The following is a 22,557-nucleotide window of genomic DNA, read 5'->3' on the forward strand; positions in this document are numbered from 1 at the left end:
AATCAGTCTGGGTGTCGTCAGGTACATATGAAAACTGACGCTTTGTTTTTTAATGATGTCGCTGAGTGGCAGAATTTAGAAGCGAAATAGGAGGGAGCTAAGGATAGATCCTTGGGAGACATCAGAGGAAGTAGAAACCATTGCATGTGAACCTCTGGCCAGGTGAGTACAGTCCCACCCAGCTGGATGACGGTGGAGCAGTGTTAGAAGAGGATGGTTTGTTCATCTGTGTCAAAGGTCACAGATAGGCTGAGAAGGACGAGGAGGGAAAATTTACTTTTGTCACAGTCACAGAGGATGTCATTTGTGACTTTGATAAGAACAGATGCAAGAACATAATTGGAAGGATTCAAACATGGAGTTCTCATGGGAAAGATGGGCACAGATTTGTCAGGTGATAACATGCTCAAGGGCTTTGAGAGGGAAGAGAGGTTAAAGCTGGAGTAGTAGTTTGCAAGGATGGAGAGGTTTCTTTTTTTGAGGTGAGGTGTGATGACAACAGATTTGAAGGCAAAGGCGACAACAATGGAGAAAGAATATCGGCTAACAGGTCATCAGGAGGGGACATTTAGTGGTCAGCAGTTTGATCGGATTAGGGCTGAGGGAGCAGGAAGTGGCTCTCATGGATAAGATGAGCCCAGACTGGGTGTGGAGGGGATAGGAGGGAAACTAGAAAAGGATGCAAATTCAGGGCTGGTTGAAAGGGGAAACTTGAAGAAAGTTTGATCTGGGACTGGGGAAAGGGATGAACCAGCAGAGACAGCTGATTGGATTATCTCAATCTTAATAGCAATGAGGTCCATGAGCTTCTCGCTCATGTTGTTGGAGCTGAGGGTGGAGGGCACATGGGAGGGGGGCTTAAGAAGACATTTTACAATAGAGTGATGAAACCAGGAGTTCTCTTTGCTCTCTAGGATGATCCTGGAAATGTGTGCAGTTTTAGTAGAGAGCAGGGCCTGATAGTGCTCTGTGATCTGGTAGTTGATGGCTAAACTGGTTATCTAACATATCTAGTCAGGTCTGCAACTCCTGGAATTAAAGAACCAGAGATGAGGGTATAACCAGCAAAACAGCCAGGATGAGAGAGAGGATGGTTTTAATAGGGGCTAACGCTTCACGGTTGTGGGTGAGGCTATTGCCTCCATTTAGCATCTCATTCAAAGCATAATACCTGTAACACCTCAGTGTTCCCTCATTTTCTTTACTGGTGTCCAGAATCAAGAATCAGACTTGGACCCTTGATTCTCTGACTCGGAGGCAAGTGTGTTAATAGTATCAGTAGCTCCTTGTTGTTTGAGCATGCCCAAATTTAAATGATTGCAAAGGTCACAATTTTACAGCTAACCCAATGTTAAGGAATTTGTTTATAGTGGGGGAAGAGTGCATGTTGCTGCCACCACTCGCTTGGCTGCTTTTGCATGACCTCAGAGGCGAGGAGAATCCAGGACATTTGGGTAGCTTGACAGCTGCAATGGATGACTGCTACATACCCTTTGCTGGAGTCCACCAAGGGTTGCTAAACATGGCTTTTGCCATGATATCACTATGGGACAAGGCAAGGAGGTAGGCCCTAAGAATTACCTCAGCTAGTACAGGAATTGAACCCATGCTGTTGGTGTTATTCTGCAACATGCACTTAGCACATCACCACTGCACCAAGACTGGCACCCATTTAAACTGACTCTGTTCCGATCAAACATCCTCACAAGTGCAGTCCAGAAGGGGTCTCTGGATAACAGTCATGAGAAGGACCATTGCTGGTTTTCCTCTCCCTCAATCACAAGGTCTGAGACCAATTATATAATCCATACCACTATCCAGCTAAATAAGCACAGAGTGGGAGAGTTAAACCTACCAAATGTGTGACTCACTTTATATAGAACAATCAGGGAGCCTAGTTTTTGATGGCTTACAGCCTTTCCTAATCTTGTGAGGTTTTATGTTAGGATTGTACATCTGCTGATAACATCTAATCCACTGTTTAGCAATTTATTGTATTCCATATTCATCTAGTAATATTGCCATTTTATCTCTTTGGAAAATACAGCCTCTGGGATGAAAGAAAACATTGATATCTCTGATTGAATTATATCCGCAGGTAAAATGCTGATAAATTAAATAGCTGTGCAATTGTTTAGAGATCCCGGCCCACAGACAAGTTCTTTAAATATTTATAGAAAGGAATTGATTTCTGTTTCCCTGAGGCATTGCACCTTAAGATATTCTGGGCCAAAAGTACAGGTCAACATCTCTGAACAAAATACAATACATATTATTGCTAAATTGTGGGGTTTTATTTTCTTTGATCTTTTTTTCCCTTCTATCAAATTAGTGATAGAGCTAATATTATCACTGTGCCAGCCTATGCTGCATGTCCTGCTTCAGCCTCTTCATTGTGGCAAACACATCGTGAACATATAAATCATGGCCTGAATTTTGTAGCTCTTGACAAAGGAAAGATGCTCTGCATTCTACACTAACAGTGTCTATTTGCTTGGAGGTCAGGAAACCTGGAAGAATGGGTTTCCTGTTAATGACAGAACATAATTAGCATTTTATTCTCTAAATTGAAAAGCTGGTTGTCTATCAGGCAAGTAGCCTTTGGCACCAGGCTGCAGCTGGCAGGGGTGGAGAGGAGAGAGGAAGGAATCAGAAAGACAGCGGTGGAGTGAAGAGATTGGAAGCCAGAGGAACAATTGGGGTCCAGACAGCAGGAGGGATGTAGGAAGCCAGACGGGGGATTGGAGGTCAGAGGCAATGTGGAAGTCCAGTGATGGGGGCAAATTGAAGGCCAGGAGGGAGACCAGGGCATTGGCAAGATCAGGATCCAATGCGGGGCAAGGGACCAGAGATTGGAAGAGAGATCGGAGGTCAGGGAAGGGAGGTAGATTGGAAGCCAAATGAAGATCAGAGGCCAGGGGAAAGATTGGAGGACAACAAAGAAGAACTAGGAGACCGGAATGTAGATTGGAAGCCAGGGGAACGACTGGGATATGGGGTTGAGTATGGGTTGAGGAGGGGTGGTGTTCAGAGACCAAGGTCAGGGGAGATCAGAGGAATCAGGGGTGGGGAAGATTGGAGGTCTTGTGGAGGAGATCAGAAGGGTCGAGGGTATGGTGATCAGAAATGTTGGGGGAAGATTGGAGGCTCCTTGGAGGAAATTAGAAGGATTGAAGAGGAGATCAGAAGAGTCAGAGGGAAATCAGAAGGATCAGGGAGAAATCAGAAGGATTGGAGCGAAATCAGAAAGGTCAGGGGCAAGTGTCTCATCGCAGGAGATTGGTGAAGCACAGAATTGTTACAATGCAGAAGGATGCTTTGTGGCCCATCGTGTCTGCACTGGCTAGATACGTTGAAAATTCCTTCAGAAACATCTTGACCAGCTTATGTTTTTATGCCATGGGTTTTCAGCCTTCTTGGTGGAACTGCAAACCAATACTCTGGCGCCCCTCCACCCCCTTCACATATGGATGCATAGTACATATGAACATGTGGACATATGAACAGTAGGCCATTCAGCCTGCTGCGCCATTTAATAAGATCATAGCTGATCTGATAGTAATCTCAAATCTGCATCCTGCCTATCCCCAATAACTTAGCGTCCTCTTTGCTTACCAAGAATCTATACACCTCTGCCTTAAAAATCTTCAAAGACTCTGTTTCCATCACCTTTTCAGGAAGAGAGTTCCGAAGACTTACAACGCTCTGACAGAAAAAATTTCGCCTCGCCTTTGTTTTAATTGGGCGACCCCTTATTTTAAACAGTGAGCCCTCGTTCTAGATTCTCCCACAAGAGGAAACATCCTCTCCACATCCACCCTGTCAAGACCCATTGGGATCTTATATATTTCAATCAAGTAGTAGTCACACTATATGGTACAAGTGACTATAACGTTTTCCAACTTTAAAGCAGAAGAACATAGGGGGTTTCTTAATCTTCTCCTCTGTTGATGGAAGGACCTTCAATTGGCCCTTTAACTTTGTTAAAGAAAGCTTGTATTTCTGACTGACACCCAGCTTCAAACTTATCTTCCTCAGCCATTTCCTTCAGAACAGATTTTATTATTTCAGTATCCTTATAATAGCAGATGAATAAGTCTACACCAAAGTAGTTTTATTCCCTTTGCTTAAGTTATCTTATAGTTTAGCCAAAAGACATGCCACAGCCTTCTGCACAAATTCATATTCCTCCTGCTGTAGCCTCAAACGTGGAACCTTCATCGTCCAAATGTTTGTTTACTTATTTACTTTCCAATTATTTTCCAACTTTCTTGATCTTTTCATTCAGCTCACTAACTGCTCTGGTGAGTTCAGTTGTCTTTGTTTCAGAGTCACCTGCAGAACCCTTCTACAAGTTCGACACGTCACACGGACATTCAGTTCAGTTCAGCATACGTCTTCCATGGCTGCCAACTGCTCCTCAGACACCTGCAATTCACTTGTTATATCCTCAATCTGTTTCTCTCAATTCTCCTTAGCTGCTTTTAAAGTATGAATCTGCTCTTCCAAGCCACACACCTTATCCATTTTGCTCCCAAGATTGCATTGGAATTTAAGGATTTCATTGCTCTTTTCACAAAAAAGCTCCAGTAATTCGTCAGTCTTGATTTTAATTCTGCATTCAACCAACTTTTCTGATTAATCAGCAACTCCTTCCCCTGCTTAAAGCGTTTTTCGCAATATTTAATAGAGATTTATGATATTTGAAGTTCAATAGGTCTTAACTGAAGATCTACCTTTGTTGAATTTGTTTCTACAAGCTTCGAGCCCTCATTCAAATGTTCTACTTCCTGTGACTGATGCTCAGCTGTTCTCACCAATTCTTGTTTTCCATTATCAGACTCATTTTTTGTGTGTGAAATTTGGTTCTCTACATTGATCATTTTTTCCCTTAGCAGATCCTAGTTCCTCACAGAGCCTTTGACACTCTTGCGTACCGAATGCTAACTTTCCTTGGGGCTGGATTTTTAGTTCGGTGGGCGAGTGCAATCAGGTGCTGCCGGGGAACGGAGTGCCGACTGCAATCGGCCCCCAACTGCGATTTCACACTAGCTGGCAAATTAATGCCAGCCAGCGTGAAAGGCGTGCTGAAATGCTCAGTGCTGCCAGGGTAGGGTTGGGAGGAGGGCGAGCGCTGACGTAAGTGTGGGCGTGGGGCGGGGAATGAATGCTCCCTGAAGTCAGAGAGCAGCCTCAAGGAGCTAAAGAATTTAGCAGCAATGAATAAAGATTTAAAAAAGATTTGAAAAAAATGTCCACACGTCAGATTCAGTCACCTAAACATGTAGATGATGAAAATTCTGTCCAAACAAAATTTTTTTAAATTTATAACGGAACTTCATCATGGCCTTGGATGAGGTTTCATCAAAAATGCAAAGTCCACCTGGCAGATTCGCCCATCTGCCAACCAAAAGGTTGGATGGACCATGAAAAATCAGAGTCAATTGGAACTTTCATGAGCTTAATTGCCCTTTTAATTGTCGGCGGGTGCACTTCCGACTTTTGCGCACGCCCACCAGCCAAAATATCACGCGAGCATGGGATGATGGTGGGATGCTTGCCCGACGTCATCATGCACTATTTTATGCTCGAGCGGGTCGGGCATGCACACACATGCCAAGCTAAAATTTCTGCCCTTGGTTTGGGCTAGCTGTTTTTCCACTTCAAAATACTTTTACTCACTGTCACTTATTCAACAGCTCATATTAGGCTTTTAGGGTGGTTACATCGTCCTCTTCAGTGGCAATAAACTTCTTGAGTTCAGCAGCAGTAATTTCACGGAGTTTGGCAAGATTGGCACGGCTGAGCAAATGCTACAACACAGCCGCCACAATGTTACCGTCTACGTCTCCCAAGTTATTACCCAGTATTAAAGCTACTCCTTCAATAGGTAAGTTAGGAACAATTCCCACAGTGACAACTCTGTTTACTAAGTCACAGGTCCATAAATCCCATTAATACCCCCTATTAATACCTTTTCTTTTATCAAACCATCAGGACCGCAAATTGTATCACCAGCCACCATCTATGATTGACCTGCCCCTGTGCCTCTCAGAGAATATTAATTTGTTTACTCATTTTGTTGGAGGAGTAAAGGAACACTTGTCCCTTAGAGACATTTATAACCTCTAGTAACCTGACTCACTTCATCAGTATCCAGGGAAGAACTCTCTTGACTATCCTGACCCTTACCCCTATTCTAGTAGATTCTGAGGGAATACATTGCAACTCTACCATTGCTACTGTTAAAACACCTGTATCCTACTGGTATAGTAGTTTCCAAAGACTCCTTAGGCATCACTATTACTGCCATCGATTTACCATTCAGCTTCCAACAATTTACTTTTACATACCCCTTCTTATGGCAATTAAAGCATAATGGTGAAATCACCAGTCCCACAACATTACTTTCTCCCTGGCAAATTAGACAAATGTTTCAATTGGTCTTTTCGTTAAAGTCCAAAATTTTAATTGATATGCTTTGGGGACAAGCTTATAAGCATTAAGTATTACAGTTTTAATTGCCTTATGATCTGAGGATCGTTCTTCTGAAAGACCATTATAAACATCTATTGCTTTCCCCACCAAGAAATTCTGAAAAATAAGAACCCACTTTGGCCATGTTAGCTTAGCAGCCACTTTTTCAAAATAGATAAAATGTCTTTCAAATCCATCATCAGTGAATTTAGGCACTAGGATAAGACTGTTATACCAAAGCTCGGAGTGGGGTTTGACTCATCCTCCAGATTATTAGATTCACTTTCACCCTGTAACCTAAACTTTTCTTTAGCCAGTTCGGCTGGATGATTTTTTTCCCTCTCTTTGAAACCCTCTTTCCTTATTTCTTTCCTCCCTTTCTAGCTTCTCTCCCTGGATTTCAAGTTCAAACCTTTGCATTTCTTTTTTATCTCAAGCTGCTTCATCTATAACTGAATTCTAGCCAACTCAAGCTGTGTTCAGCCTGGGTTAGGCTTTTCTCCTTCTAATCCCAGATGCTGTGCTATTGCCTCAGTTATGTCTACTTTTGTGGCCCCTGCTTTAACTCCAATTCCAACTTTTCTGCTAATGCTATTAACCCACCCTTGGTAAGTTGTTGTAAATCACTCAGGGGTAAATCTTTCCTCTCCAGAAAAGTCGTAGCAATGACAAATGCAATTTGTTTTTCAATGAGAATAATAAACTTCACTATGAGATACCGTTAGCCTCAACTTTAGCAACACCCAGCACCTTTATCTGTCTGTGGATTCAAAATCCTACAAAGAGCCCCCAGTTTTGTTTTTTGAAGCAGGAATATTGGATCCTGCAGGAAAGTAGAAAAGCAAATGACCTGGGTCTAATGGTCCTTGTCCCCCTTTAGCTGCCAGAAGCTGGCTGAGGCACAGAAAACTCAGCCAGAGTTAAGTTTAAAATGATGACTAAATATGGGTCACATAGCCTCATTATAACATTTAAATTACACACCCACCCCCTGGGAGCAGATTGGTTGCCTGTCCCTCATCCCACCTCCATTAAAACCTGAAGTGGGCAGGTTGGAGGCAGGTCCGGGTTGGGTTTCATATTTATAACGTTGTAACCTGACCCAAACCAATTGGTTTTTGGGGGTTACATAAAAATAGGAGCAGGAGTAGGCAATTTGGCCCCTTGAGCCAGCTCTGCCATTCAATATGATCATGGCTGATCTGATAGTGACCTTAAGTCCACTTTCCTGCCTTCCGCCCATAATCCCTGACTCCCTTATAGATCAAAAATGTGTCCAATTCATCCTTGAATATACTCAATGGCCCAGTCACCACTGTTCTCTATAATCCCAAGATTAATGGCCCTCTGAGAGAAGAAATTCCTCCTCAGAACATCTTAAATGGGAGACCCCTTATTTTGAAACTGAGCCTCCTAGTTCTAGATTCCCCCACAAGGTGAAACAGCCTCTCAGCATGTACCCTGTCAAGCCCCCTCAGTTAAAAGTCTCCTGCTCTCAACAGAGTCTAAACGAGGCCATATAAATCAGGAAGTACAAATTAGATTTAAAGCATCTAAAGAAAGTAGAATCAAGATTGGAAATGATGGAATTGAGAGAGACAGATAAAAGAGACAGACAGCAAAGGTTTTGTAAAAAGTCTCCAGCAATAATTTCTGAAGGTTTGAACTTTCAAACCTGTAAAATGAAATTTTCAGGGCCAGTGAAGTTATTTCACAGTAATTATCAATTATGATGCTGTTAAAAATTGACTTACTCCTGAATGTACCAACCTTAACCTTTTCTGCCATCTTTAATGGCGATCTAGTTAGCAAGTCCAGCATGTTCATGCTTTTTTTAGGACATGCCTGACTTCCATAGCTTGGAAAATCTTTGTTCATGGGGCAGAATTTTACGTTCTGAAGATGGGCACGCGCCCAACCCGATGGGGCATAAAACAGGGCCAGATGAAGTCAGGTGATATTTCAGTTGGCGGGCGCGTGCAAGAGTCAGCAGCTCGCCTGCCAAAAGTTAAGAGGCCTATTAAGGCCATTAAACTATTAATTAACAGTGATTTTTCACTGCCCATCCAACTTTATGGTTGGCGGGTGGGTGAATCGGCCAGATGGCCTTTGCATTTTTAGGGAAACTTTATCCACAGGCAGGATGAGGTTTCCAACATATATTTTTAAAAAAACAGTTATTTTGATGTAATTTTTATTATGTTCCTATTCATATGTGTGAGTCCAATGTGGGGACATTTTTTCCAGAATTTTTGATTTTAAAAATCTTCAGCTCCCTGAGACACCTCTCTGCCTTCAGGAAGCTTTCAGTGTGCGCTCCCCTGTGCATGCACAGACTTTTGCACCTGCCCTCCTCCTGCAACCCACCCCCACCACCACCCCCCCCCACCCCCCCACCATCCCCCCACACCTCCAAACCCTGACAGCGCTGAATTTCTCAGCGCGCCTTTCACGCTGGCTGGCTGTTAATGGGCCAGCCAGTGTGAAATCACGGTCGAGGGCCAATCGCGGGCGGTGGGCTGTTTCCCAGCCATTCCCATTGCTCCCCTTGTCAGGGGAGGCGGTGGCGTAGTGGTATTGTCCCTGGTCTGGGGACCTGGGTTCGAATCCCACAATCAGATGGTGAACCTTATATTCAATGGCCAGAATTTTGACCTTGATGGGTGGGCCGGCCCCACCAGCTTGGCGGTGGGCGGGCAGCCGAACTCCGCCGCCGAAACAGGGCTGGCCGCCATTTTGAGCGGCCTGCCCGGCAGGAAGTGCTATCCGCTTCCTGTGCAGGGAGGGGTGGAGGGATTACCCATCTGTCAAAGTGCGCTGTTTCATGTATGCCCGCAAAAGAGCGCACTGCTCCCTGAGACTAAGTGCTATCTCAGGGAGAGCGCTGAATGTTTAAAAAATTTTTAAAATAGAGAAAGAAAAACATTATTAACATGTCCCCTCATGTGACACTGTCACATGAGATGGGACATGTTAATAACTATGAGTGAAACTTTAATAGACTTTGTAAACACTGAGATGAAATCTCATCCCGCCAGTGGATGAGGTTTTGTCTTTTTTCAGAAGCCCTCTGGGACGGGCAGGTCTTTCAATGAGCTTAATGATCCTGTCAATGGCCCCAGTTGGCCATTGACAGGTCGGCGGGCGAACAGCTGATTTCGCTGTCCACCCGCCTTCCTAAAAATGTAAATGAACCGGGAAGACATTAGGGGTTCCGCCCCCAAATCGCCGACGGGAAAATTCTGCCCAATAAATATCCGGAATTAAAAACCATTGTCGATTGTTGTAAAAACCCATCTGATTCAGTTTATGGAAGTTTAGGGAACCCTTTAGGGAAGGAAGTCGGCTGTTCTTACCTGGTCTGGCCCTAATATGACTGAGTCTCGATGTGGTTGATACTTAAAATTACTCTCTGAGAAAGGGCAATTAGGGATAGCCAGTGACACTCACATTCCTCAAACAAATAAAAAGGACAAAGATTAAGGTGAATGGCAGAAGAGCCAATGGCGATGGGAGAAGAAATAAAATTGGTAGGAGTCTTGTGGTTTCTGGAGGCCAATCATCTCAGCCCGAGGACATCGCTGCAAGAGTTTCTCAGGATTGTGTCCAAGGTCCAAATATCTTCAGCTGCTTCATCAATGACCTTCCCTCCATCATTCATTGATGATTGCACATTTGCAATGCTTCAGACAAGGAAACAATCCATGTCTGTATGCAGCAAGACATGGGCCAAGATTTTTCAAATGGTGGGGTTTCGCTCTCCAGCACCCTGTCAACACTGGATGCCACAGAGTCATTTAATGCTCCAATGAGCATTAATTGGCTGGTGATAGGACTTCCACCCCTCACTCAACAGGACTGTCTCAGAGAGCCAATCATATTGGCCGGCAGTTCTCTAGTCCCAGGAATGCCAGAAGCTGCAGTGGACAGGACTGGAACTATAAGCAATCCCCAGAGTCTAAGGCCAAAATTTTCCGTTTGGTGGGCAGGTGGAGCAGGAGTGGACGCAGGCAGGTGCGGACCCAATCGGCGCCCGCGATTGGGGCTGCGCCGCCATTTTGCGTGGGCGGGCCAATTAATGCCCACCCAGTACATTTCTGACTCCCGTGGATAGCAGCAGTGTGCGGGCTGCGGCAGGCATGCACAGACCGCCGGGTCCAATAGCAACCCGACAGTCTGTTTAAAGGAAGGCCTTGCAGCCTCCTGTACGCTGCTTGCATTGGCCACCTGGAGACCTGCAGGGGGTCTGCTCGGCAGCTCAATCTGGAGGGAAGGGCAGAGGGGCAGCGCAGGCTACAGGGTCTGCCACAGGAGCAGGGCAGACTGCAGGGTAGACCAGTGGGTGGGCCAATGTGCCCCTCGCTTTTCTGATGATTGCCTTGCTGCTCTCCTCGCGGAGGTGGCTGCATGGCAGGAGATGTTGCTCCCCCAGGATGGGATGAGGAGGCCCCCCCATATGACAGGATGGGAGGAGGTGACGGAGCTGGTGAGCTCCCGCAATGCGGTGAGGCGCACCTAGATCCAGTGCTGTAAGCGCTTCAACGATTTATTGCGCTCTGGAAGGGTGAGTGCCATGTTGATGTTGGGCATTTAACCCAGCAGGTAGCATTAGCCCTTGAGGGTCCACGCCCCCCATCTCCTCATGAATCACTCAGGCTGATGTAAGCATGGGCACTATCTATTTGCCCACCCAGCGTACGTGAAATGCCCAACATGATTAAATGCAGCATTGACAGTAAGACTTGTGGGGGTGTTGGGGGGGCCCTCAAGGGCTAAGGCTACCTGCTGGGTTAAATGCCCAATGCCAACATGATACTCACCCTTCCAGAGCGCAACAAATTGTTGAAGTGCTTACAGCACCGGATCCAGGTGCGCCGCACCAAATCACGGGTGCTCACCACCTCCGCCACCTCCTCCCAGGCACGTTTGGTCATGTTGGGGGAAGGGGCCTCCTCCTCCCATCCTGGGGGACCAACACATCCTGCGGTGCTGCCGTCGCCTCGAGGAGGGCAGCAAGGCAGTCATCAGAAAAGCGAGGGGTGCATCGTCCCCCCCTGGCCTACTCTACAGCCTGCCCTGCTCCTGTGGCAGACCCTGCAGCCTGCCCTGTTCTTCTACCCTTCCCTCCAGCGTGCCCTGCTCAGCTGATCCCCTGCAGTGTGACCTGGAACTGGCTATCATGAGCAGCCAGCAGGAGGCTGCCAGGCCTTCCTTTAAACAGGCTGCCGGGTTGCCATTAGACCCGGTGGTCTGTGCACGCCCATTGCACCCCCAGACTCCCGCTATTCATGGGAGTTGGGGAATGCGCTGGGCGGGCCTTAATTGGCCCGCTCGCACAAAATGGCGGCGCGGACCCGATCACGGACGCTGATCGGGTCCGCGCCCACCCGCAGCCGCTCTTGCTCCACTCACCCGACAGGCAGAAAATTCAGCCCCAAGTGCCAGAGTACAGAACTAGGAAGTGGGGTCCTCAGGGCGGGGAGGTGAGGGCAAGAGGGCTAGGCAGAGGTGGGTGGGGGTATTGGTGGAGAGGCCAGTGGGGAGGGAGCAGCCACAGCAAACAGATCTTGTTTTGGCGGGGTCAGAGCCAATATTGAAGTCATACACCATCTTGATTTAGAACTATATCACCATTCATTCAACATCGCTGGAGCAAAGTCCTTGAATTCTCTCCCTAACAGCACTGTAGGTGGATCCAGACTACATGGGCTACAGCAGTTCAAGAAGGCAGTTCACCACCACTTTCTCAAGGGCAATCAGGGGTGGGCAATAAAAACACTGAAGTTAATTTATTTTTACTTCTATACTTACTTATCACAACAGTGATACTCGCATCCCATGAAGGAATGGAAGAAAAGGTTATATGGGTGAAAAATGGATCTGACATTAACAAACTCAGAAAAGGTGGACTATAATGATTCTGATCCACTTGGAACCACTTATGGGATCAACTGGCACCACTGATTCCAATAAAGTATCAGCAGCAGAACCAGAAGCTGATAAAAGTATGACCAAATATTATTGAATAGGAAGCTGATGCATGCAAAAGATTATTCACACCAGAAGTTAACAAGAATCAAAAACAGATGTAAATATTTTACTATTTAGTTGAAGCAAGCAATTAACCAGGAAAGTATTAGGACTCTTGAAGAATTCAATGAGTGATGGACTGTCAGTCACCTTCTCCAGTCTCTGAAAGTATGACATTGTCAGAACAGATGCAACAGAGAAAGTAGGAATATGGTACAGAAGAGTCATATGGCCTCGAAACTTTGGCCTAAATTTTCAGCTTGGCAGGCGGGCACGATCGGCAGGCCCAGGAGCGGTCGGAAAATGGACAACCGACCGCGATGGGCCCCTGGCCACAATTTCACGCTGGCTGCCCAATTAACGGCCAGCCAGCGTGAAAAGCTCAGCGCTGCCAGGGTGGGGAGGGCGGGAGGAGGGCGGGTGATGAGATCAGCATGGGTGTGGGCAAGCGCTGAGAGAAAGCTCTCTGAAGGCAGAGAGCTGCCTGAGGGAGCTGCGGACCTGAAAACCATGAAGTAAAGTTTTGAAAATCAGGAAAAAAATTAGTCCAAGCATCACAATCAGGCCCTTGAACATCTTGATGATAAAAGAGCTATCCATAGATTTTTATTTTTATTTTATCTAATAACAGAAATCTCATCCCGCCCTCGCATGAGGTTCCATGAAAAATGCAAAGTCCGCCTGGCTGATTCACCCGTCCACCAAACATAAGTTTGGACTGACCACAAAAAATCAGAGACAATTGCGCCGTTAATTGGCTTAATTGCCCTCTTAATTGTGCTTCGGACGTTTACACGTGTCCCCCCCAACCGAAATATCGCGCCAGCGTGGGATGACATCAGGATGCTCGCTGACAACATCTCGCACGATTTCACGCCTGATCAGGTTGGGCACGCGCCCGCCCAATCAGCATAAAAGTCAGGCCTTTGTTTCTCTCTCCACAGATGCTGCCAGATCTGCTGAGTTTTTCCAGCATTTTCAGCTTTTACTTCAGACACTCAACTTCTGCAGTAGTTTGCGTTCATTAACATGGAATAGAGCCCTGACAGGAATTGGGGCCGGAGGAAGTATAATCATTGCAGCTGGGGGAAACGCTGGGCTTGTGGTAGACATTAATGGACAGTCTAATCCCAGAAATGGTGATAGCGAGTCAAGGAAGAGAAGGCAGAGCCAGAGATGGAGAATGTGCAGGTAAAGGAGGGGTGGAAGTTGAAGGCAAAGTTGAGATAAGTTTCCAATTGGGCTTTTGACTGTGTTTTTGGACCGATAAACAGAAAGTTTGCATGAAAACCTAATTTACCTTTTTGTCTAAAAATCATAGGCAGTGACCTTGGGGATTGTTTCTCTCTTGTAGGTACCGACCCTGCTGTCAGGGGAAATGCAGGTCAGAGTCCCACACAAGTCAGCATCGGGATCCAGAGGGTGATTTTTGAGGAAGTGGCCAATTAAGTGGCGGCCTTTGGCCACCCTCTGAAGACTTCTTAGAAATTTTAAAAATGAAAAGTGGCCACAGCTACATGACTGCCATCGCCGAGGGGCAGCCCACCCCCAGGGTGACCTGCATCCACAGTCGTGGTATGTTGGCTGTGGGGAGGGTAGGTTTTAAACGATGCTGAAGCACTAGCCCCTGGCCTGCTGCTGGGAGGCTGTCGCTTGTGTGGGCTGGACTTTGGTCACACTTTGGGGCCCAATGACCGACAGGAAGCTTCCAGTCATCCTAAGAAAATTAGTCTTAATTTTTAGGCCATCTAATTGCATCAATAGGCGACTTGATGTTCTCCGATACCAATATTCCAGCCTATCCGTCTCCGGGCTCATCTCCAACATGATTCACAAATTCTGCCCATATCTTGGGAGAATAGAAATGTAACTTTGTTCAGTTATACACTGATATTTATAATTTAGATTAAAATCAAAGACATTCATTTTTATTTTGATTTCCCACGCCTCCTAAAATTCCATGATAAGCACATTAATGGTTGACATCAAATTATACACTAGTGTAAAGTTGATAAATGCAGAAAATATGTGTTTACGCAGTCCTGAGAAATGTGGTGCTAAAATCTGTTTTAACATAAGGTGCAAATTGGAGGTTAGCACTCCACATTTGTTTATTTTAACATGTCAAAATAGTGAAAATATTCCTGAGTGCCTAGGAGAAATGATTTAATGACACAAGAGATTAAGGGGATACTAAACTAAATTAAGTAACATATTGGCAAAGAGAGAGATTAGCTTGGACTAAGACAGTATGGGGATCAGCCTCTGATCAGTGGTAGTATCTTACCTGTGAATCAGATTGTAATATATTCAAGCACATTCCGGAGACTTGAGTGCATAGTCCAAACCGACATTTCACTACACTACAACAACAACTTGTGTTTATATGGAGCCTTTGACATAGCAATATGTTGGAAAGCACTACACAATTATGCAATTAAACAAAAATGGATGCCGAGTCAACTGAGGAGATACTGGGTGGAATTTAATTAGGCGGGAGAATGGAGGGTGGGGACACCACCTTATTTATGTCACCTCACTTAATTCAATGGCAGGAAGATCCCATGATCAGCTTTCACGCCCCACCACCAATTGAGGCCGTTAAGTGGGCAATTAATGCCCAATTAAGGGCCTCATCTGCCACTGCTTGTAGTAACCCAGTGGTGGGCAGGGGCCTCACCATTTGAGGAGTATGACAAGCAAACCTGTGCACAGTTGCTTGCTGGCTCCCAAGGGGGTGGTCCTTCATTGTCAGGCACTCAGTGCCTGATGAGGAACCTGGCATCACGAAGGTGGGGGTCCACTGAGATCCCATCCCCGCCCTTGCTGCCTGTGATCTTCCCACATTGATCCTTCGACCTATATCAGTCAACCATGTTATTTATTTGTTTATCTCATTGCTATTTGTGGCAACTTGTGCGTGCAATTTGGCTTCTGTGTTTACTTGTGCTACAACACTCCGGATGTAATTCATGGCTGTGAAGTGCTTTGGGATCTCCTCTGGCCAACTGCTAAATATAGATGACATCAGCACTGAGCGACTGAGATCATTGTAACACTCAGGCCAGATCTGTACGCTTCCAGTGAGCTGCCAAAATGAGTGGAAAGCAAGAGCTGGTGGCCCAGCGGGAACTGAGATTTGTATGGCAGCAGAACATTAGCTGGCACCATAGAAAGGCTCGTTGAAATGAAGGTAAGTCAGAGGCAGTGTGTTTCAGAAGGGTCTCGCTGATAGGAAGGAGCTTGTCAGGGGAAGCCTATACTTTCCTTGGGCCCCTCCTCCTGCTGCTCCTGGTCCAACATGGAAAGTAATATAAAACTTGCCTAAATTAGCGTCCTCTGGGCCCAGGTCCCCTTCTAGCTGTCTTCACATGATGGAAAAATCACAGCAGCTTCCCCTCTCAAGCTGGAGTCAAAATTGCAAACTACATATTTGAAGAAGGAATAATGGCACAAAACAGATGGGAAAATGTTGGTTAAGATACCAGGGGCATTTTAACTACCAATCCAGTTTCTGCAGGATGGATATGGTTAGAATAGCCCATATTGAGAGTGAGGGAGAGATCAATACAAAACAAATGCCAGATTCAATCATTGAAATGAATATTTTTAAATTGTAACTTATTCAGCAGTAGTTTAAATCACCATGAATCTCTGCATACAAGACAGCTGTTTTTTTTCATCTTTGGATCTGTTTGAAGCACTTGGACACATCATAGCCATTGTCAGTTCATTGATCCACAGCAGAAATTCAACAGTTAAAGAAAGCAACCAGATCAACTACATCAAGGTTGCGATAATGCTGCAAGTTACTTTTTGTTCCCATTCCTCAGATGTATTTATCTCATATCAATTTTCATGGCTGTTTTTTGGCCGTTATAGTTAGCTCTTATCATAGGCTTATTCATTATTCAGTAACTATTTTGTGGAAGCCTAAGCATGCAGGCAAAATGAATGCCTTTGAAGTTGTACTGACATGCTCATCTGAATGGCATTTGTTCAACATGAATCAGTGATCATGCTGTGAGTTTGGCTTGCTTTTTCAAACAGCAGCAACAAGAGATTGGGTACTTTTACCTGCACAATTTAAACTTTGATATTATTTACTGTTTTAGATTTTACCTCATTAACGTTATGATTTTTTTACTTCTCATTTTTAATAAAGTGATATCATGAGACTGATAAATTAACAGCCAAATAAATATGGGCTTCAAGGTTTTATCCTCCCTTCTTTTAATCTTTTATAACCATTTTCTCCCTCCTTCTCTCCTCCTCCTCCTCCTCCTCTCTGAAGGCGATTGACTCCTGCTTGAATGTAGCTCTACAGATAATGGTCATTCCTCCTCTAACTCAGGATTATTTATGCAAATATTATTTATGAAGCTTCACAGTGAGTTTCAGCCAGATGTTGCACCATGAGGCATGGGAGTGTCACAACTAATTCAAGGTGTGGCTGCTAATTACATGCTAATTGCATTAAATTGTATGCAGATTATAGACAGTAACTAGTGTTTCACTTGAATGTCTGTAAATAGGCACTTATGGCTATTGACTTAGGAGGTGTATGCTTGTAGTATGTAACTCTGTAAGTAAATATAAAAGTGTGTGAAGATTGGCTCCAGTTCTATCCTTCACCAGTTGGTTTTCTGGAGTATGACAATGGAGTATAATAATGGCTACTTCCAGCAGAAATAATTGGATGCTGATCAGCAGCCAGAAACATTGTTGTTGCTCTTGCTATTATCATTTTTCCTTCCACTACATTAGACACTCTGCACAATTTTAGTGTCCCTATTACCATCTCAGATGTGATCAGCTGACTAAGCACAGACTGAAGGTGGAATCTGGATCTTCCCTGCATATATATATATATATATATGATGCAGCTTCTCACTGCTTAAACTTGCCAACCTTTATATAACTCTAATGCATCCAGAGCTAACTTGGGGTCAGCACACTGTTATTGTGATTGCCTGTAGGGATAAAGCATTATTTATGCAGGCATTTCCTCACAAATTAAACAGGCAGAACAGAGTCCATGAAAGGGTAGGTTATCATTTATAAAATGAGCATGCTTAACAGGCTGAATAGCCTTTTCTCATCCTATGTGTTCTTACCTCATTCGTTCATCAATACTACATTTAAAAGTAACAATCAACAATATTCTAACCAAAATGCCTTGGGCTATCAAGCTCTTACTGGTTGCTCCCTCATAGAGCCACTCCCAGCAGCCACCGCTCTCTTCTTTCGGCTGGATTCCAAGATGGGTCGTGTAAAGACTAAGACGGTCAAGAAATTCGCCCGAGTGATCATTGAGAAATACTACACCCGCCTTGGCAATGACTTCCACACCAACAAAAGGGTCTGCGAGGAGGTTGCCATCTCCCCAGCAAGAAACTTTGCAACATAAAATTGTTATCTGCTTATCAGTAGAGGTTTCAATATCATCACTGTGATGCATAAGGTAGTCCTTTGAAATGACATCAGGAGAGTCAGAATAAGCACAACTGTGTGTATTCCCTGTGAAGACATCCTAGGTATTTTCAGAGAGATCCAATGGGAAACTATTGCATGTGAGGATTAATTGTCATCTGCAGATCTAACAATTACACATAGTCTGGCAGCTATCAGCAGCGTGAGAAAGGACACTGTAATTTTACATAGTCCCAGCATTCCATAAGCTCCAAAATTATAAAACCAGAAGATGCTGCAAATATTCAGCACATCTGGCAGCACCTGTGGAGAGAGAAACAGAGTTAACCTTTAAGATCATGATCTTCCATTCACCACGTCCTGATGAAAGGTCTTGACCTGAAACGTTAACTCTGTTTTTCTCACCCTACAGTAGCTGCCTGACCTGCTGAATATTTCCAGCATTTTCTGGTTTCATTTCAGAATTCCAGATCTGCAGTATTTTATTTGAGGTCAGAGATTATTCCCATGTGTCTATCCACAAGGTTTTGCTCAATGCTTGCATTTATCTAAAATAGAAAGAGATTCATTTCCTCAATGTCTATCGTGACCTCTCTTTCTCTCCAATTTCTCCCCCACCAAGATCCCTCACTCCGATTTTTCCCAACTTTCACCATTTATTGTTTAAGTGTATGTTGTTAAAGAAAAAAACTTGCGCTTATATAGTATCTTCATATTCCCAAGGTATCTCTAAGTGCAACATAGCCAGTGAAGTACTTCTGAAGTGTAGTCACTGTTACAATGTAGGCAAGTATAGCAACTAATATGTGCACAGCAAGGAGATAAAACAGCACAGATATAAATGACTAGATTAGGTGTTTTAATATTGTTGGTTGAGTGATAAACGTTGAGCAGGACACTGGAAAAACTCCTTTCCTCTTCTTCAAATTGTGCCATAGATCTTTCGCAGTCAAGTGAATAGGCAGATTGGGGTCTCAGTTTTACATCTCACCCAAAAGATAGCACCTCTGACAATGCGGCACTCCTTCTGTAGTACACGAGATGGTATTTACTATAGTGGGGCTTAGTTTTCAAGCAGCAGGATTTTCCGACCCCATCCACTGCCTGAAAATCAATGGACTTTTGGCTGGGCCGCTTTATCCCCCACGGCTGGTCCTGCCATGGCGGGGTCGGAAAATCCAGCCCAGGTATTTAGCGAAAGGTCCATTTTCTCATGTGCTTCAGAGAAAGAGTGGATGATGACCTGGAGCTCAGCTTTTGAGTAAGCACCCACACAAGTGTCACCTGGCATACTGAAGCTCTATGACTGACGTTGGAGCAGTTTTGGTTTAGGATTTAAGGTGACGTTGGTTGAATAGTTTCCCAAGTCTTTTGTAGATTACTTCCAAGCCTGTGGGTAATTTGCTGGAGGTCAGATGCAATATTGCAGCCAGGAAAATGGAGGAGAGGTGGTGCAATGACACAGCCTCGTCTGACCCTGGTTGTCACTGAGATAGAGTTTGTGGTGGTTCCGTTGGGGAGGATCCCGGCTGGCATGTCAACATAGAGTAGGCAGAGGATGCTTACAATTTCCTGGGAGCAGCAAAATTTGAGCAGCATACTCTATAAACCTTTGCGGTAAAGTCAAAAGGTTAAAATGAGGTAAAAAATGCCACGTACAGCAGCTGGTGCTGTTCCTTGCACTTTTCTTGAATTTGCCGTGTAGTGAAGATTATGTCTGTGGTGCCTGTCAATGGGTGAAAGCAACACTGTGACTCTGTATGGAGCTTCTTAGCCACTGGGAGAGGACAGTTAAGAAGGATTCTTTCAATTTTCTTCCCTGTGGCAGACAGCAGGAAGACTCCTCTGTGCCCACTGAAATCCGACTTGTCTCCCTTGTTGAATATGCTCCCAAGCACAGCATCTCTAAGATCACTGAGAAGCATATGAGAAAACTAAACACCCAGAAAACTAAGGTCCTCACCCAACCAGCTCCCACAGCAAAACACTTCTTTTCTGTATCTTGGCAGCCTCGTCTCAAGAAAGGCAGACATAGACATCACATTCAATGTGTCAGCTCAGCCTTCAGCCAACTAAAAGGAAGAATATTGGAGGACCAGGGTCTCAAACCCGAGACTAAGCTCAGAGTTTACCAAGCAGCAGTGATCCCTGCACTCCTATGAGCTTCCAAGGCTTGGACAATCTATAGCAGCCACTTCAAAGCACTGGAGAAGAATCATCTGCGGTGTCTACATTAAATCCTTTAAATTCAGAGGCAAGAAAGGCAATCTAACAGCAGCATCCTCTCCCAAGCCAATTTGCCCAGCATTGAGGTGCTAATCCCGTAAAACCAGCTCCAATGGCTGGTCATTTGTATGCTTAACACGAGACTCCCGAAGCAATTGCCCTACTCAGAACTCGGCCATGACAGGAGACCTAGGAGGACAGCGGAAATGCTTTAGGGATGTCCCCAAGGCATCCTTGAAGAGGTTAAACATGCATACTGAGTCATGGGAGACCCTGGCTTGTGACCTATCAAAATGGAAAAGGCTCATTGAGAAAGGTACCGAATACATCAAGAGACTTTGTTGGGAACGTGCAGAGGTGAAATCAAGGTGTTGGCGACAGAGCACAAATATGCAAACAATCCAGCCACCCAAACATTCAAGCAGCACCTGCTCCACATGTGGTAGCATCTACAGATCAGCATTGGACTTAACAGCCATCTCAGAACCCAGTGAACCACAGTGGAAACAAGCCATCCTCATTCCCAAAGGACCGCCTAAGAGAAAGAGAGAATAGGCCTATACCCACAATCCTCACACTTAGAGAAGCCACTTCGCCAAAATTGACAGATATATGCTGCTGCCTTAGCTGCTGCTGTTTTTTCTTTCCTTAGTTTAATTCTTAATTGGCGATCCTTATGAAAGGAAATGGGAATTCTAATAGGGGTAACTACTGAGCCAATTGTCAGAGAATAATTGTTAAATTTTAGCGATGATATATCAGCTAATTCTTTTGTCAGGTTATAATCAACTGTAATTTAAGATTCAACACTCCATGCAAAAAATTGTTATAGCTGAATCTATTCCATATTTTTAAAGAAAATTAAGTTGGGAGCTTAGCTGTATTGTCTTTGAACATATAAATTGCCAACTCAAGGTCAGAACAATGTAACGAGCTGAGTAGCCTCTTTTTTGGTAATGAAGGGGGTTATTCTCACTGAGCAATCATGGCCTTAAGCATAAATTAATTTTTAATTTTTGGCTGTTATAGATCCAGACCAGTAGTAAGAGTACTGCAGGCTTCTCTGACTTTATAAAAGCAGCAGATGTCCTACTGGTTACATTGTTTGTTTCTTTGTACAAATTATTCTCATGCATTTGTTTAGTGTTAAGTTTGGCACAATTCCATTTCATGTACACTTTCCAATAAATGTCAATCAGGCAATGGATTTAACACATAACATTTGAACAGGGATGAAGGATTTTCCTCCTCTATCACGATTTTCAGCACCCTTCTTGACAACAACGCTCATGATGACGTGACAGCAGAAACCTAAAACTTTAATTATATGCAACTATATTAATCCATTGCAGAACTTTATCTATATTGCAAGGCACATGCAACATTAATTATATTTAGCGAAAGTTTTCTAAAGTAGAAAAAGTAAGCCTATAAATTTTTCATGTGAATTGTTATTGTGGAGAAAATTGGCATGGGTGCAAATCATGCTCGCCTGTTGGCACACGTGCTGACATTTGCACTAAAATTGTTGACAGGATGAATTTTAACCACATTACTTCCTTATAATAGCAGAAGCTTAATAAAATCCAAGGACTTTAATTACGTTAAGCTACAAATTGATTTTTTTTATCAAACCTATGAAGCAAATAGATTTTAATAAGTAAACTATAACATTTTATGCTTTTCCAAAGATAAACTATTAGTGATTTCTTAAACACGTCAAGTTGTGAGATGAGTCACCCCGACTCTAAGTGAACCCTGAGTGTTTGCTTGTCCCCACTTTGTATGATTTTACCAATTGTAAATGGTGTTAATTGTATATCAATTGGGTGCTAATTGTATTCAGGTGATGGGTATTAATTAGGCCTTACTTGTCCTTAAGTATATAGGAGCAGGCTGAAAGAGGGTTTTTTTGGTCAGAGGCACATGGCACACAGTGTGTGGTTCTGTAGACAAAAGCCTGCACATGTGCTAGAAGCTACGTATATTGACAGAAGATGGATGTCCACACATTGCACCTTCTTCAACTAAACAAAAGCTTGGGGCAGCATTCATTCCCCATGATAATGCCTTGACCAATCTGAGTTGACCTGCCTGGTTTGAATTTAAACAAAAACTTGGCAGTTAACTATTTCTTGGTGCATTCTCCATGGCAATGCCTCTACCAATCAGAGTCCACTTACCAATCAATCAGCACTCACTTCTCTTGCAGTATAAAATGTTGTTTCTTTTACAATTAGTATTCTTGCAAATCTGTCCTGATGAATAGAAAATGAAAAGCTTTGACAGCATGTCTCTTTTTTCAGCAATACTTGCAAGGAAGGAGGAGTTGTTGTCAAACAGGAAACAGAGAGTAGGGAGAAACAGGACACTTTCAATTTGGCATGCTAG

Source organism: Carcharodon carcharias, chromosome 21 (assembly GCF_017639515.1).
Source record: "Carcharodon carcharias isolate sCarCar2 chromosome 21, sCarCar2.pri, whole genome shotgun sequence".
Classification (NCBI taxonomy): domain Eukaryota; kingdom Metazoa; phylum Chordata; class Chondrichthyes; order Lamniformes; family Lamnidae; genus Carcharodon; species Carcharodon carcharias.